Source organism: Melozone crissalis, unplaced genomic scaffold, assembly GCF_028551555.1.
Source record: "Melozone crissalis strain CALT ecotype California unplaced genomic scaffold, PUWL_Pcris_2 ptg000139l_1, whole genome shotgun sequence".
NCBI classification, from domain to species: Eukaryota; Metazoa; Chordata; class Aves; order Passeriformes; family Passerellidae; genus Melozone; species Melozone crissalis.
Window position 1 is genome coordinate 6,658,998 of NW_026535912.1, and position 16,961 is coordinate 6,675,958.

At 49.8% G+C, this 16,961-nt stretch overlaps 1 pseudogene; it reads right to left on the reverse strand.

Moving 5' to 3' along the window:
* Positions 1 to 284: 284 nt before the first annotated feature.
* LOC128948616 (serine/threonine-protein kinase pim-1-like) overlaps positions 285 to 16,961 on the reverse strand; it is a 71,621-nt pseudogene continuing 54,944 nt past the window's right edge.

Below are 16,961 nucleotides of genomic sequence, written 5' to 3' on the forward strand. Positions count from 1 at the left end.
AAATTTTGTTCATCAAGGCCATTCCAATCTCCTGTATCCTGTTTCCCACAGGTATCATCTACAAAGAAACCCATTTTCTTCATAACATTAATCACATATACCTTTCCAATTATTTTCCAAAAATATTGAAATAATTACAATTTTGTTAGAACTAATCACATCCATCTATCACAGGAGGCCAAAAGCTTGGAAAAGGATGAAAGAAATTCTCCAATGATGACGATGACAAAAAAATCCCAATTTATTTTTGACAGCAAATGAACACCGGCCACCCTCCAGCCCTCTCAGCCTGGCAGGCCGAGCGGGGCTGTTCCCATGGCATGAGGTGGTGGCAGCCTGCGGAGAGAAACCAGAGAGCCACGGTCAGTCACAGCAGGCTCCTGTCCCCCTGTTCCACCATGGCTGTGCCCAGGCCAGGCTGCTGGCTGTGCTCAGAGCCCAAACCTCCCGAACCATTCTCTGTTTTTAGAGAAGGGCAGTGGGGCAGGCAACGTTCCACCTCCTCTGCTTAATCAGGGCACAGCAACCTCCTCAGCAGCTGCAGGAGCGGCATGCCCGTGTGCCCGCTGCTGCTTGCCCGGAGCCCTTCTGCCAGCCCAGCTGTGGAGCCGGGTGCCCACCTCTGGAGAGCTGCTGCCAGGAGAGGAGCCAATCATGCACCAGGTCCTCATCCTTCTGGAAGGGGCTGTCTCTGCAGACCCTGGCCCCTGGGGTAGCGCTGGCACTGGACGCGCTCCCCGGATGCTGCAGGTGCTTCCCTGTCCGGTCCGGGCACCAGGTGTAATCCTCCTGGGGAAAACAAAGAACAATTGCATTAAAGTCAATTCAAAACAAGACCTGGAAACAAGAAAAAGCACAAAGCCTGTCACTGTTTCACGGGCCTGAGGAGGGTCTGACCACTCCATGGGAGAATTAAATCTGTCCACCTTTCCCACCCATAAAGGCACTCCCCACCTTTCCCACCCATAAAGGCGCTCCTTCCTCAAGGGCCTGCAGAGCAGGCCAGCTGGGGCACTGCTTCGGAACTTGCCCCCTCTGCTGCCCCTATCCACATGGATGGATGCTTTTGTCAGGCTGGGTGCCCCCACCTCAGCCCGTGCCAGGCTGGCTGGCAGAAGCTGTCAGCAAGGCCAAGATCTGGCTTCCCTTCCACAACATCAGTCCCGTGTCCCGCCAAAAAGCAGCTCAGCGGCCGGCGGAACAATTAATATTCCCCAGTGCTGCCGAGCGGGGAACCTCCGGTGCATGGCCAGGCCGAGCCCTGCCGTGCCTGGGAGCACCAGCATCCCCCCGCCCCGGTGCCGGCTGGGGACTCATCTTGATTCCATCGGGGCGCAGAGCGTGTCCTCCAGGCAGGGGCCACAGCCAAAGACAATGGGCTCCAGGATGGTGTTCCCAGCTCCACGTCGTGCTCCAGAAGAACATGCCAGCTGTACCTCAGCTTGTGGGGACGTCACGATGCCATTGAGCTGCAGGGGGATGTTTCCCTTGTCCCAGTCTGTGGCACCTTCACCGCACTGCCACCACTTCTCCAATGGGATGGGCAGCATCGATCCGCTCCCTCCACAGCTCACGGGGACCAGCGGAAGCATCTCCTCGGCTGCGCTCTCTCCTCAGCGCTGTGGCCACAGGGAAATGCTCTGGGGTTTTCTTCCAGCGCCACAAGACGCGTGCCGCTGCTACATGCTGGCTCCTGGATCCTACTGTGCACAGGGATGAATCTCTGCTGTCTCCTGGGCCAGGCAGGGCTCCTGCAGCCAAGAATGCTCAAAAAGGTCCTCCAGTGATGGCCCGTCTGTGGGGTCCATGCATAAACACCACCTGATGAGGTGCTGGCACTCTGCGGAGAGAAACCAGAAACCGCCGCTCAGCAGGAAGGGGCTCCTGTCCATGCTCTCCCACATTCCACAATGCCCAGGCCACCAGGAGTGCTCAGAGCTACAGCCAAAAGCTTCCTATTGATCCTCTCTTGCAGAGGACACCAGCACAGAGGCACAGGTGCCACCTCCTCCAGCTGAGCCCAGGAGATCCACTCCTCACCAGCTGCAAGAGTAGGACGCTTATGCGCCAGCTGCCCCTCCCAATCCCGTTCTTCCCCTCATGCCTTGAAGGTGCATCCCCACCTTGAGACACCCGTGGCGGGAAGAAGAGCTGGTCCCGGACGATGTCCTCATTGGTGTGGAATGGAAGGTGCCTGCAGACCAGCTCATAGAGCAGGATGCCCAGGGACCAGATGGTGGCTGGCTGGCCATGGTAGCAGCCAAAGAGGATCCACTCTAGTGGGCTGTACTCTGATGTTCCTATGGGACATAGGCGCAGCTCATCAGGCCCATGCTACTCCCTCCCTCCCAGCCAGCTCCCGTTCCACAACAGCCAGCCCCTGCCCTGCCAAAAAGCAACTTGGCTACAGCTGGCTGAAGAAGGATTCCCCCTCCTTCCCTCCCTCCTTCCTTCCCTCCCTCTTCCCCCTCTGCCAGCCGAGGGGGGAACTTTGCTGCCCTGCTGGGCCCCCGGCTTTGGGCTCACCTGACATCTGGGTGTAGAACGTGTCCTGGAGGATCGTGCTGCAGCCAAAGTCGATAAGCTTCGCCTCACCTGTGGCCAGGTAGATGAGGACGTTCTCAGCCTTGATGTGGCGGTGCAGGACACCCCGGCTGCTGCTGCACCACACGGCCTCCAGCACCTGGCGGAGCAGCCCCTGCACCATGGCCTCCGTCAGGAACCGCCGCTCGTGCAGGAAGTACCAGAGGTGCTGACAGCGCTGCGGATGCTCCATGAGCAGCGCGAAGCTCTCGGGCACCTCGAACTAGTCCAGGAGCTGCATGACGCCGCGGAAGCCAGGCCGCAACACCTTCCACAGCAGCGCCGGCTCCAGGGGCACAAGGGCGCCCTTGCACTGCGGGGGGACCGCAATGCCGTCAGCGGGGCCGATGCTGCACCGCACCTCGGGCAGCCCCTGCCCGGCCCCGCCACGGCTCGCCATGGCCTGGCCCGGGGCGCTGCGCGGCCTCCACTCACTCCACGCTTGCGCTTGCTGCCCTCGCTGCCGCCCTGCCGGGCCTCGCCCGGCACGCCCCGCCGGCTCCTCCCGCTGGCCCCGCTCACTCACCAGCCGCGCCCACTCCGAGATGCGCTCCTGGGACACTCGCTTGATGGCCACCTGCAAGCCAAGGCAAGCGGCGGACTTAAGATCACACTTGGTTAAGAGCGTATAAGCCAGAGAACACGCAAAATAAAAAAAACTTTTTTCTTCTCGTACCCTGATCACATGTGTATTTCACGTCTGGCCTAATGGCGACAGTTGCCCCATCTCTGGGTCAAGAAACAAGTATTATCTGACAGGTAACTTGTCAACAAACTGAGAAAGAAATTAGTACCTGGGCATGCAGATTTCTGAAGGGAGGAAAGAAAAGTGTTGACAAGAATAAGCCTGAATTTTAAATGCCTGAAACACTCAAAAATGACATGTTTTGGGATATTGTACCAGATGTTACACAGAGTTCAAGCAAACCACAACTCATTAGTATCTGGACTTCATTGCCCACTATGCTTTGAAATGTTGCTTGAAGGCACTTTGTGTCAAAGATCCAGTTCCTGTAGGCCACTGTAGATGTAGATCAAAATCCTACCAAAAAATCCATGTCCAAACCAGCAAGAGTGAGACTTTTGTCCTTGGCAGTAGCTTCCAGGTGCTCCTGGAAATCCCCAGGCCTAGACACAAAGATGTGTATTCAACGGAGGGAGAGAAGCATCATGCTTAGCTCTAACTGTGACCTTTGCTAGCAGATCTTACTAGCAGGTAACAAATTCCATTTGTTCTGCTCTTAGCCAGAGCCAAGATGGGAATCACAGTTTAGATCACAGGAGAAGATCACAGGAGCCTCAGCTTTTCCAGAAGAGGAGAAATACAAAGGATAGTAAATTTGGGTTGGGTTTTCAGGGTGTTTTTACAAATCCATAGACAAGTGATGAAGCTTAAGAGATGACAGCAAAGGAAAATCAACAGATATGCTGAAAGTGAGTGAAGAGGAAGGAGACTTTAAATTCACTGAAAAGCTGCACAGAAAGCTTCTCTACTTTTTGCAGTTGCTTCAAATTTGAAATGACAAATTCTTGTAGCACTTCCAACTTCTTTTTATTAATTCTAGATTAAAGACAATCAAAACTGTGTACTCCTGCTTACAGTATGCGGTAAAGCACAGGAAGCCATTAGAGTAAGAAAAATTGTGTTTAGAAGGCTGAGGCAGCCTTAGGGGTAGGAGGAATGGGGAGGTGTGGAAATCAGGCCTGTGGGCACCATTCAAGGAGCATCCAGGCCCTGAGCAGTCCCTCACAGTGGGTATCCCAGCAGATGGAGTCCATATGGAGCCACAGCTGGGTGGGAAAAGTGCCGGGCTGGTGAGCCGTGGTTAGCAGGGGCTCCTGCATCAAATTGCTCCCTGATAGGTGTGGTATGCTGTGTGTGTGTGTGCCCAACAGCTGGCAACAGCAGGCTGGCCCAGATGTGGGAAAAGGCCAAGGAAGCAGCAGAGTGGGAATGGGGCTCTGAGGAGGCCCTGGTGGTTGCACACACCCGTGGGGGATGAGGCTGGCCCAGATGGGCCCTGGGACTCTGGGTTGAAAAGGGAGGAAAAGAGAATCAGGGAGGAAGGGCCAGAAGCCGCTATGACAATGCCATTCCATCCCATAGGTGACATAGTGAGAGGAGGGTGGGAACCAAATGGTGATTGCTGCTGATCACCCTGACATCTCCAAGACAAGAGGCCCAGCAAGGACTGCACATCTGCCTCCTAGTGTTGTCCTGAATGTGAGCTCATCTCCTGGCGTTCATTACCCACAAGTCTCTCAGCTTCCCACGGGCATTCCACACTTCAGGCAAGCAAAGCTGCTTACCTCACTATGTTCTTTGGGCCTCTGAAAGGGACTGTCCCCTTAGCTACAGCCTGGCAAGGAAGGGAGTCTTACAACACTCTGGATATTTTAGACTTTTATTGGCACTCGGGCTGAAACAAAGTATCCCCTCGCCACTTCTCCATCTTCATCCTTCTGTCCTGCAGGTGGCCTGTTCAGGCTGACAGATTGGAGCACCTGCAGGCTCCAGTTGGGCTGCAGCCCAGCTTTTCCTCTCACAGCTTAATTCTTATTATGACAATTCTTTCGTTTCTACTTAAAAGATACCTCAGAGCTTCCCTAAATTAACAACACTCTACTCTAAGCTAAACAATCCTCTATTATCTAAGCTATCTATGTTCCAAATGTTGGGATTCATAAAATTTGAGGGTTTTGAGAAAGTGGTAAAAAAGACAGGCCTCAGACAGCAGATTTGTGAACATTGCTAATACAGCAAAAAGTTTTCTAAGCAGTAGAGCAGACATGAGAAATAGAACAATAAGCCCCTGTGATTTACCCTTATAGGTTGCAACAAGTTTATTTAATGTATATCTTTAGAAGGTTAGTATGAATGAGCCTCTGTGCTTTGTCTCTCATAAACGAGCCATTGTGTTAGAAAATAAGTCCTTATTTTGTTAACTACTGTTACGTGTGTTTCATATGATTGGATAGAATTATTGTCAATATGTTTTGCTCTATGTGTGATTGGCTGAAACTTAGGCTGAGAGGGTTTTATGCTACCCTGTAATGTGACGTTTCCTTGGCATTCCATTTGAATCAGCGAGCTGTAAACATATCCTGTCTCCATTGTCCTAACAATGTACTGAGACTGATGTTTGAAATAAACAGCTCATGACACTGATTCAGAGTGTCCCATTCCGTTTGTGGCTGTATATAGTGTGCCAACAGCACCATAGTCCTTAGAAGTTGATCCCTATATTTCCTAATTTTTTAAACGTTCATCTTTTTGAGAAAGAAAAAACAACAGAGTTTTAAATGGAACCTAACACACCCAACCTAACCTAACCTAACCTAACCTAACCTAACCTAACCTAACACACACGTAATCTAACCTAACCTAACCTAACCTAACCTAAGACCTAAACTGAGCAAATATGAAAAATGTCACATTTCCTATCTAGGGCACAGCTCCTCTTAATACTTGGGGGATGGCTGAAGCTCTGCCTCAAGATGACACATCCCCTTTTCCCTCCTCTCAGCTGGCGGGGCATAAGGGTCTCCTCAGGTGCAGGTGTCTCCTCTCCAGTCTTCCTGCACTTGCTTGGCTGAAATGATCAGAGCAGCCAGGATGGAGGCAGGATGGCCTGAGGTCACAAAGGGATGCTGCCCAGAAGAAAAAGAACAAAGAAAGGAACTCTTACTTTCCAGGACCCATCCTCATGGGCTCAAGCAGGATTCCCTGGCTACCAGGAAGACACACCAAGAGCACCGAGGGCAGCATGTCCCCCTGCACCTTCCTGTCCTGGGAGCTGTCTGCGCCACGTGGCCCACACTCCTCCTCATCCCTTCATGCAGGTGTCCTCAGCTGATAGGGCTTTTTGCCCCTTTGCTTTTTCTTACCTGCAGGAGTTCCTGGGCAGAGCAGCGCCTGTCCTCGTCTGCCTGCAGGCAGCAGTGGAGGAAGTTGTGCAGGAGAGCCGAGTGGTGCCTGGGCTTCTGCAGTTTTGGGGGCCCATTCCTTTCTATCAGTTCAAAAACCTACAGCACAAAGATGCAAGAGGACACTGCACCTGCTCCTTTGCTAGCCACATCAGCTCTCTCCATGATAGTGGAGCTCTGGGAAAAGTTAAAGATAGAATCTAAAATGTTAGGCTTTGTGCTTTCCCAGATCAACTGCACCTGCGTAAGCAGTATGATAAAGTACATAATTGTTAGATGTGATGATTGTTTAGTAATTAAATATAATTACTATATAACCAGAAGAAGAATAATGAGAAAATATGTTGGAAATTCAGAGAGGGGCTAAATTTATGTATACAATAGAACAATATAAGTTTAATAATTAACATGAAAGTTATATAAAGATAGAGTATAAAAACATGATCATTTTGGATGTATGGTTGGAATCAAATTTGGGTAATACCCTGATTCCCAGAGCTCTTGAATAAAAAGCACCACATATAATCCCTACGTGAGTATGTGTTTTTGAGCACTAACATTTTGGCGACCCAGATGGAACCGTTGTGAGTGCTGCTGAGCGAGTTCGCGACTTGATCACGCTCCAGCCGGCACCGAGGGATTCTTGGGGAGCCCATTGGCCGCGACCGCTCCTGCCGCTCACAACGTCCCCAGGAGAAAGGTAAGGTGCTTTTTTTACTTTGGTTTGGTTTTGGATGCCTGCCAAATAAGACACAGCAAAAGCTACGCTTGGTTGGGCTAAAGGAATTCCTGGTGGTACAAGCCTAGGCGCCGTTCCATAAGACAATCACAAAAGCATTGCGGGTTCAGCATTTGTGGTGTAATTGAAATGGAGAAATTTAAAGGGATTTTGGGCAGTAACACCCCTATCCCGCAAAATTCTCCTTTGGGGTGCTTATTAGCACATTGGAAACAGGGTAACTTTGGGGAAGAATTACGTAAAACTAAGTTGATTGATTACTGTAATTCATGGTGGCCAGAATATGCCTTGGAGAATGGCGAAAAATGGCTAAAATACGGTACTCTGCAATATAACACTATTTCGCGATTAATGTCGTTTTGTAAACAAGAAGGAAAATGGGATGAAGTCCCATATGTTGATCTGGTTTTCTATTTACAGGGAAAGCCAGAATGGCAGGATGAATGTGGATTATTAGTGGTTAAAACATCTGCAAAGTGTGGGGTTTGTGAGGAACGTTGTTTAGAACACTTGGCATTGAAAGAAAGCTTGAGTAGGGAAAATTATACAGATGTTGAATTACAAGTAGCTCCAATAGGAGCTAAGAATGCTACAAGAGAACCTAACCCTATCCCACCTGTTTCACCTGTTTCACCTGTCCCTATCCCACTACCTGCTCCTCACCCACCTAGTCCTGAGCCCGTCTCGTCTAGTACACCTTTCCCTCTTTATCCTCCTCTCCCATCATCACCCGGTCCCTCTTCCTCGGAAGATGAGCAAAACCTAACTGTGATAGAAAGGAGAAAGAGGTATGCGAATGAAAAAGATAGCAATGGTAATGAATCAGTGACCCCAGTTGCCCACAGAACCCGGAGTCGGTCAAAGCTCGCCCCAGTTGTGCATAGAAAAGGCATAAGCAAACAAAAACGGACTGTGATTGCCCCCTTACAACAAGGTGTCGGAATGGAAGGGCCAGTATTTGTAAAAGTTCCTTTTTCCGCTGCAGGCTTAGTTATTTGGAAACAGTCAGCCGGAACTTATAGAGAAAATCCTGATAAAATGGCACGCGTAGTAAAAATGGTTATGAAAACTCAAAATGCTGACTGGGATGACATACAAGTAATATTAGATACTCTGATGGATTCTACTGAAAAAGAAATGGTACTTAAGGCAGCCAAAGAGAGGGCAAGAGAAGATATTAGATATGGGCTAGTAACAGGGAATTTAGATGTGAATTTCCCAATTGAGTATCCAAATTGTGACCCTAATTTATTGTGCGATATGAGGAAATTATGTAAATATCAAGAGTGGATCCAAATAGGAGTTCAGAACGCTGTGCCCAAAACTATAAATTGGTCCAAACTATATGAGGTTCGACAGGAAAAGAAGGAATCTCCCACTGCGTTTTTGGAAAGGCTTAAGGAGGTAGCAAGGAAATATACAGACCTCCAAATGGATACAGAGCAAGCAAAGGTTCAGCTCACTCTCATATTCTTGGGCCAATCACAGGATGACATTCGTAGAAAATTGGAAAAATCAGAGGGGGAAGAATTAAGGAATTTGGATAAGTTACTTGAGGTTGCTTGGATGGCATATAGCAAACGGGAAAAAGAAGCTAGTAACAGACAGCAGCAGAATCTATTGGCAGTAATACAAGGAGAAGGTGACCCAAATTTCAGGGGATGTAACAGGAATATCCGCGGTAAGAGACCAGTCACACAAAGGTTAAGCCTGAATCAATGTGTGTATTGTAAGCAGGAGGGGCATTGGAAGTGAAATTGTCCAAGCTTGAATAACCAGTTTGACCAGGGCAATCAGTTCAAGCAGGGAAACGCTGCCAAAGCCATGGTGTTAGGAGAATATAACTAGCTGAACCTGTGGAACAGGTTCAAGAACTCACCACAAATATAGAATAGAATTTAATCCACCAATATTTCCAGTAAAGAAAACAAATATCTGAATATAGGTTAGCGCAGGATTTGAGAGCAATAAATAAAAAGGACATTTATCCAGTGGTAACAAATTCTCACAAATTGCTAACATCCGTAAAGGGGATTTATAAGTGGTTTACTGTAATTGATTTAAAAGATGCCTTTCTCTGCATACCCTTTGAGAAAGAAAGTAGGAAACTGTTTGTTTTTGAGTGGGAAAACCCAGGCAACAGAAGAAAGACCCAGCTCACCTGGACACGACAAGAACTCGCCGACCCTATTTGGAAACTAACTGGCAAAGGAACTGGAGATTTGGACCGAAAATGGGCTAGTACCAAGAGACCAATACTTATTGTTGCAGTATGTTGATGATATACTAATAGCTACAGAAGAAAAAGTAACCTGTATAAAGGTAACCATTGAGATTTAAATTTCACAAGGGCAACAAAAACTAGGTACTAACCATATCCAAGCTATTTGTGCTATTCCAGAGCCCCAGAATTTACATGAGCTGCGAGTCTTCCTCGGGATGGCAGGATGGTGTCGCTTGTGGATCATGGACTGTGGACTGATTGCGAAACCCCTGTATGAAGCTCAGAAGATGCAGCCATTCACCTGGGGCAACCACAGAAAGAAGCCTTCCTAAAATTAAAGGAAGCACTGACAACTGCTCCAGCATTAGGGTTACCTGATCTGTCTAAAGATTTTCAGTTGTTTGTACATGAAAGGCTGTGCCTAGCACTGGGAGTCCTGACCCAACATCTGGGAAGCTGGAAAAGGCTGGTGGGCTACTTTTCCAAACAACTCGACAACATAAGTGCCGGGTGGCCCCCATGTCCGCCGGCAGTCGCAGCTACTGTGATCCTGATACAAGAAGCCAGGAAACTTACTATGGGAAGGCACATAGATGTGTATGTACCACACATGGTAACCACTGTCTTAGAACAAAAGGGGGGCCATTGGCTATCTCCCAGCAGGATGATGAAATTCCATGTAGTCCTGACTGAGCAGGATGTCACATTAAAAACAACTAACCTTTTGAATCCAGCTTTGTTCCTAGGGACCACAACTGAACAAGGCCCATTAGAACACGACTGTGTAGAAGTAATAGAGTACACCCATTCAGCAAGAGAAGACCTGAAAGATGTCCCACTAGAGCAGCCTGAGTGGGAGCTGTTTACAGATGGGAGCAGCTTCGTGGAAAATGGAACCAGATACGCTGGATATGCAGTAACAACAGTCAATACAGCAGTGGAGGCAAAGGCATTACCACCAAATATATCTGCCGTGAAGGCAGAACTGGTTGCTTTAACCAGGGCACTAGAATTAAGTGAAGGGAAAAAGGTAAGTATGTGGACTGACTCAAAATATGCTTTTGGAGTGGTGCATGTACACGGAGCACTATGGAAAGAAGGAGGACTGTTATCTTCTCGGGGTATGCACATTAAACATCAGGATGCAGTCCTGCAATTGATAAAGGCAGTGCAAAAACCTGAACAAGTGGCAATCATACACTGCAAAGCACACCAATCAGGAAACTCCAAAATCTGTGAGGGAAATCGAAAGGCAGACTGGGCAGCCCGACAGGTTGCTCGAGAGGTACAAACAACAATGGCATTGATACCTTTGAAGCTTAATGTATCCCAATTCAATTTTCCTCCAAAACCAAAATATTCAGTAGAAGATGAGAGACTGGCACATTTGCTAAATGCACAAAAGAATTCACAGGGATGGTATGTGACTGCACAAGGACAAATAGTGGTACCCCCCTTGATAATGAGAGAAGTTCTATAAATTAAACATAATGAATGTCACTGGGGAGCAGAGGCATTGGTAAAATTGCTAAAGCAGAGTTTAATTTCAGTACGGATGTTAACAATGGCAAAATCAGTAATGACAAAATGTGATATCTGCTTGAAAAATAACCCAGTGGCCAGGCGACAAGCACAGCTAGGAAGAATTCGGAGAGACCCCAGTCAATTGGACAGGTAGAGAGGATGAATCAGACACTAAAAAGGCAAACCAGTAAAATATGCCAAGAAGCCAAATTGCAGTGGCCCCAGGCTTTGCCAATAGCACTGTTGAGGATTCGGATAAAGCCTAGGAGTGGGATGTCAGTCAGTCCTTATGAGATATTGTATGGGAAACCATATGAATCTCCTGAACCCTAATGTACACATCACAGGAAAGAAGGAAGTGTATAATTATGTTCTGTCTCTTGGGAAAACTTTAGCTCGGCTCTGGAGTATCCTCGTGTGGAATAGACCACTGACTCTCGAGAACCCAGTCCATAACATACATCCAGGAGACGAGGTGTACATCAAGAACTGGAACGAGGAACCGCTGAAAGAAAAGTGGAGTGGACTCCATCAGGTACTACTGACCACCTTTACAGCAGTCAAAGTAGCCGGTGTGGACCCCTGGATTCACTATACCTGAGTGAAGAAAGTCCATCCTGGATCACAGACTGTATAAACTCTGGAATGAACAAAGGCTGCAGATAAGATGTGTTTAATTGCTTTCAGAATGCTATCAGTAATTGTGCTAATGTTATGGTTATTAATATCTTTGGGATGTGGAGTGCAAAATGATCGACTAACCATTCTTCATTCTAGAATGAAGAGAGAGGTACAAACAGAAACACAGGTGATAAAGGTTTCTAATGCAGTTCGGGCTTAGAATGTAATGATTGGATTAGTCAAAGATTTTGCCAAAATGCAAAACACCAGTCGAATAACTGCCTGTCTGCCAATGCCAAAGACAGCAGGAGACCCAGTAAATTGGAGAATCATAACATCAAAACTACCTGAAATGCAAAAGAACAAAACAATTACATGTAAACAGGTACCCGAATCGAGGCAAGTTACAGAAACCACTCTTGTATGGAAATGTGAGGCCAAGGATAGGAAAGATCAGATAGAACCTTGGGACAGTGTGTGGTGTGTGAGTATTCTTCAAAGATTCCAATATATGGCAAAAACCCCTTGGTGTATTAAGTGGGAAGGCCCTGAGAATGAAACAGATCCAGCAATAACGAACACTGACACTAGTAGCAGAACGAGGGCAGACAAAGTAAGTTGGTGGACATGTAATAAAACTTTAAACTGCACTTCAGATGATGTAGAGATAAAGCAGATGCCACCCCTGACAATAGCCCTACAAATTGGTTGTGCTTGCAGAGGGATCAAACATAAACAAGGCAGAGTGAATTATAGAGTAATTATAGGGTGTACCAGGGTTACAGTCTGAGGTCCAGGACAATTTGTATGGGCAGCAAGTGATGGTACCTGGACAACATATCTGCCTGTAGACGGGAAAGTAAAGGAGAATACTTTAGGCCTCCCAACCTTATGTCCAATTTGGAAAAAGTCCCCATTTAATGGAAAACATGAACTTCTGCAGATAAGAGCAAGACGAGAAGTTCTAGACGATGAAAATCCAGATGACATTTGGCAAGAACCCTCTAGTGGAGTGAAATTTGGATGGGCCCTAGAGTCATTGCTTGGTCCTATAGCAAACTATAAGAGCAGAGAGATGCTGTACAAACTTACAGGTCAGGTAGGTAGACTGGCAAGAGTCACCTGGGAAGGATTTAAAGAATTAAATATACAATTACAAGCCACCACAAAAATGACTTTACAAAATCGATTGGCCCTAGATATGTTACTCCTGAAAGAGCATGGAGTATGTGGATTCTTAAAGGGACAAGTTGATCATTGCTGCGTTCATATCCCAAATGTAACTGCAGATGTTGAATGTGACATCAATCAGTTGAAACAAATAGAGCATGAAGCACAAGAAGAGCAAAAGGATTTGGCTACAAGTTGGTTAGGAAAAATCTTTAATAGATTAGGGTGGAATGTGAGTTCATGGATTAAAATCTATCATTGAGAGCGTGATAATCTTACTAATTGTATTCTTAGCAATTTGGTTCGTTTACAGCATCTTAAAGGGAGAGATACAGAAGAAAACGTCCTGGAACCAGAGGATAATAAAGGCACTAACACGAGATCCACGCCCACCATCTTCTGGTTCTCCAGTTCGTAACAGCATCCACGACAATGTTTACATCAACCCTGGATTTGAAGAACCAAGTACGAACTGAGGAATAAAGGACTGTATCAAGTGAACATTTACACCTATAGTGAAGTGAAAGTGCTTTCAAAGGGGGGAGAATGATAGTGGAGCCCTGGAAAAAGTTAAAGATAGAATCTAAAATGTTAGGCTTTGTGCTTTCCCAGATCAACTGCACCTGCGTAAGCAGCATGATATATTATATAATTGTTAGATGTGATGATTGTTTAGTAATTAAATGTAATTCTTATATAACCAAAAGAAGAATATTGAGAAACTATGCTGAAAATTCAGAGAGGGGCTAAATATATGTATACAATAGAACAATATAAGTTTAATAATTAACATGGATTTATATAAAGATAAAGTATAAAACATGATCCTTTCGGATGTATGGTCGGAATCAGATTTGGGTTGAATATACCCCGATTCCCAGAGCTCTTGAATAAAAAGCACCGCATATAATCCCTATGTGATTATGTGTTTTGAATGCTAACATTGCCAGCAGTTGCTCCAGGTGCTCCTGCCATCAGCCCCTGCAGGAAGGAGCACAGCCCCTAATGCATGTGGGCTTTGGCTCCCTGTGGCACAGAAGCCCCTGGGGGCACAGGTCTCTGGGGCAGCAGACGGGCACCAGCACTGCCAGGGCTCGGGGGGTGGCAGCTCTGCTTGGCCAGGGACTCTGCTCCAACTGCTGATGGCAGCGCTGCCCGGGCCCCAGGGCTCAGAGCAGCATTGGTGCCCGGGCCTACACGTTCCTTGTGCGTGTCACACCTGTGGGTTTAGGATGGCCACGGGCCGGGACGTGTCCCAAGGAGGCCCTGCCAGCTTCCCTGGAAGGCCCTGTGCCCTTCCCAGCGTGGCTGCGTCGGCAGCCATGGGGGCTCCTTCTGCTGCCCTGATCCCGCAGAGCAGGGCAGTGTTCGCTGATGCTCTGAGCCCTTCCTAAAGATCCTGTCAGGCTGCCTTAGACACCTGGGGCCAGGCATTCCTTCCAGCCTGGGCCACTTTGGCTGGGCTGGGGGCAGCCCCAGGGCAGGCGGCAGTGTGTGCAAGGGCCCTTGGTGACACACTGCAGCACGGTCACTGTGACATGGAATGGAACCCGGTGTCCAAGGTCCCTTTGTGACACGTGAGAAATAGAAGCGTGCCCGGGTGCTGGGAGAACGCAATGGGACAGGACAGGACAGAGCGGTGCCGTGAGGAGCCCCCGCACAGCGCACTCGTTCGTCTCCCACCTGGAAGTTTTCTGAGGCGTTGTTCTTTTAGCTGAGCTCGAGGCCAGACCACAGGACTTGCTGACCCGTGGTCTCCCTGAGGCTTCTCTTTCGCAGCTGCCCTTGAGGGCAGTGTGTGGGACTTGGTGCCCTTGGAGCATTTCCAAGGTTTCTCTTCTGCAAGAAGCTAGTGTCACTGACATGAAGCACAGAACCCCAGGAGTGCCCAATCTGGCCTGGGGGGAAGAGGAGGAAGAAGGCCCTGGAGCTGCTTCACCACTGGTGACTAAACAGTTGGAGCCATTCCAGCCACCACAGGAGGGTGAGTGGCAGAGCTAGGCCACAGGACTAGTGCCTGCAGCCAACCTGACCCCATGCCATGCCATGCCGTGCCATGCCATGCCATGCCATCCCCTGGGGACATGCCCAAGGACAGGACGGAAGAGGGGCCGGGCAGACACCCCGCAGTGGTCGTGCCCCATCCCCTGGGCCATCCCGGGGCTCTCCCTGCCTGGGGATCGCAGGGCTGGGCTGTGTTCTCTGACCTCTCCCGCAGCCCCTCATCTCTGGCTGCACTTGCTCTTTGCCAGATGCAGCCCTGGAGTGCACACAGGAGCAGGAGTCCAGCCGTGGCCGCTTCCGCAGAACAGCGCAGGTACCTGCAGCCACCCCCACCTGGGCTGGGCCTGCTGTCCCTGCTCAGCCCAGCACCGTGTGTGCAGCACTCCATGCAACATCCCCGGCTTCTTGCCCTTCTCCTACAGTTCGTTTGCAACTTCCTCAAGAGAATTGAGGAGCAAGAGACCATCGCCACGGGCGTAGGCCTCAGACCGTACTCGCCCATCTTCCAAAGCAAGACCAGTGCTGCCTTGCTCTCTATGCTTGTAGAGGAACATTTATACACTCCAAAACAAGTAAGCAGCCTGTGGCCAGGCTTTGATCCTCCCAGCAATTGCTTGGCCTCCCCAGCCACGCATGCTGGTTGCTGTGAGCCTTTCAGGCCACATGGCAATGGAGTGGGAAGGGAAGCACTTCTCTGGGGAAGCTGGGAACATTGCTCCCTCTGGCAGCTTTCCAAGTCTCCCCGTGCCTTCTCCAGGTGCCTGCCATGGTGAGCTACATCCACCAGTGGCTCATGGCAAATGATTCTGCTGAGCACAGGCTGGACAAGACCCTGCTGCATCTCACCGAAGCACAGCCAAATGACGCGGTCATGACGCTCCTGCGTGTGGCCCCATCCTGTGACAGGTATGGGGCCCACCTGCCCACAGAGCTCAGGCCTCCCCAGCCCATCACCCTGTAAAGCCTGCCCAGGTGTCTGAGCAACAGAGACTTCCAGGGCCCTCTGGCTGCTCCCTTTCCCAGCGCTGCTACGACAGCCCCTGAGCCTGCTGCCATGCTCCCTTGCCACCTCTCAGGGCTCTGTCCCCACAGGCCTGGGCTGTCGGGCTGCTGCTGGCAGGGGGGCAGTGGGCCCAGGCAGAAATGGCAGCCAGCTCAGCTGCCCATGGTGCTGTGTCTGACACCCCCCTGAGACACAGCTCTAACCCTGCAGAGCTGCCATGGCCATGTGGAAGACCATCATGGGCTCAGCCAGGACTGTGGAGCTGGCGCAGCTGATCCTCCTGGATGTGCTGGGCAGCTGGCCAGAGTACAGCACCTGCACCTCCGATGGGGACGAAACGGCTGTCTTTGCCCTGGCTGTGAGTTTCTGCAACTGGCCTTTGCTGGCCCCAAGGCTGCCTCTCCAGCAGCTCTCCATCCTCCTTCCCCCACTGCATCTCCCTGCCTCAGGCGCTGGCCTGAAACCTGGCCCAGGGGCAGCTTCAGGCCCACCAGGCCCCGTGCTCCCCCTGCCAAGGTCTCTCCGGGCCTGTCCCTGCTACGCTCGGGCCCTGCCACACGCACACCTCGGCACTGAGCGCTGTCTCGGTGGGCTTTGTCCTTTGTAGGCAACCGTGGTGACGTGGAAGATCCTCCAGGTGCCCTGTCTGCCACGGATATTGAAGGTGTATTTCCCCCGCCTATTGGCGCATCTGCTATTCCAAGTGTTCTTCAGCACTCTGGATATGCCAGAGGCGGTGGACACCTTCTGGAAGGCATGCCAGGAAGAGCACGGCCTTGCCACCAGCCCCAACAGGTGCTCCATGCCACTCCTCCTGTCCCTGCCACGTGGCCTGCCAAGGAGCCAGTGCTGCCAGTGTGACCTGGGCTTTGCTCTGCACACAGGTTTGCAGTGCGCACCCTGAAGTCCCTGCTCTGCCTTCTCCGCTGCGAGGATGTGGTGGTGGCAATGGAGCGCAGGTGTGCCTGGGACACGCTGCTCTCTCTTGACACTCACCACTTTGCCATGGCTCTGCTTGCCAGGTGAGACCCCCTTCTCCCCACTGCCTCTGACATTGCTGCTCTGTGCCCAGATGGCCCACAAAGTGTTTGTGGTGGCCATGGGCCAGAGGGCCTTGTCACTAAAGGAACGGCCAAGCAGACTGGAAAAGGCTGGCAGAGGAGGGT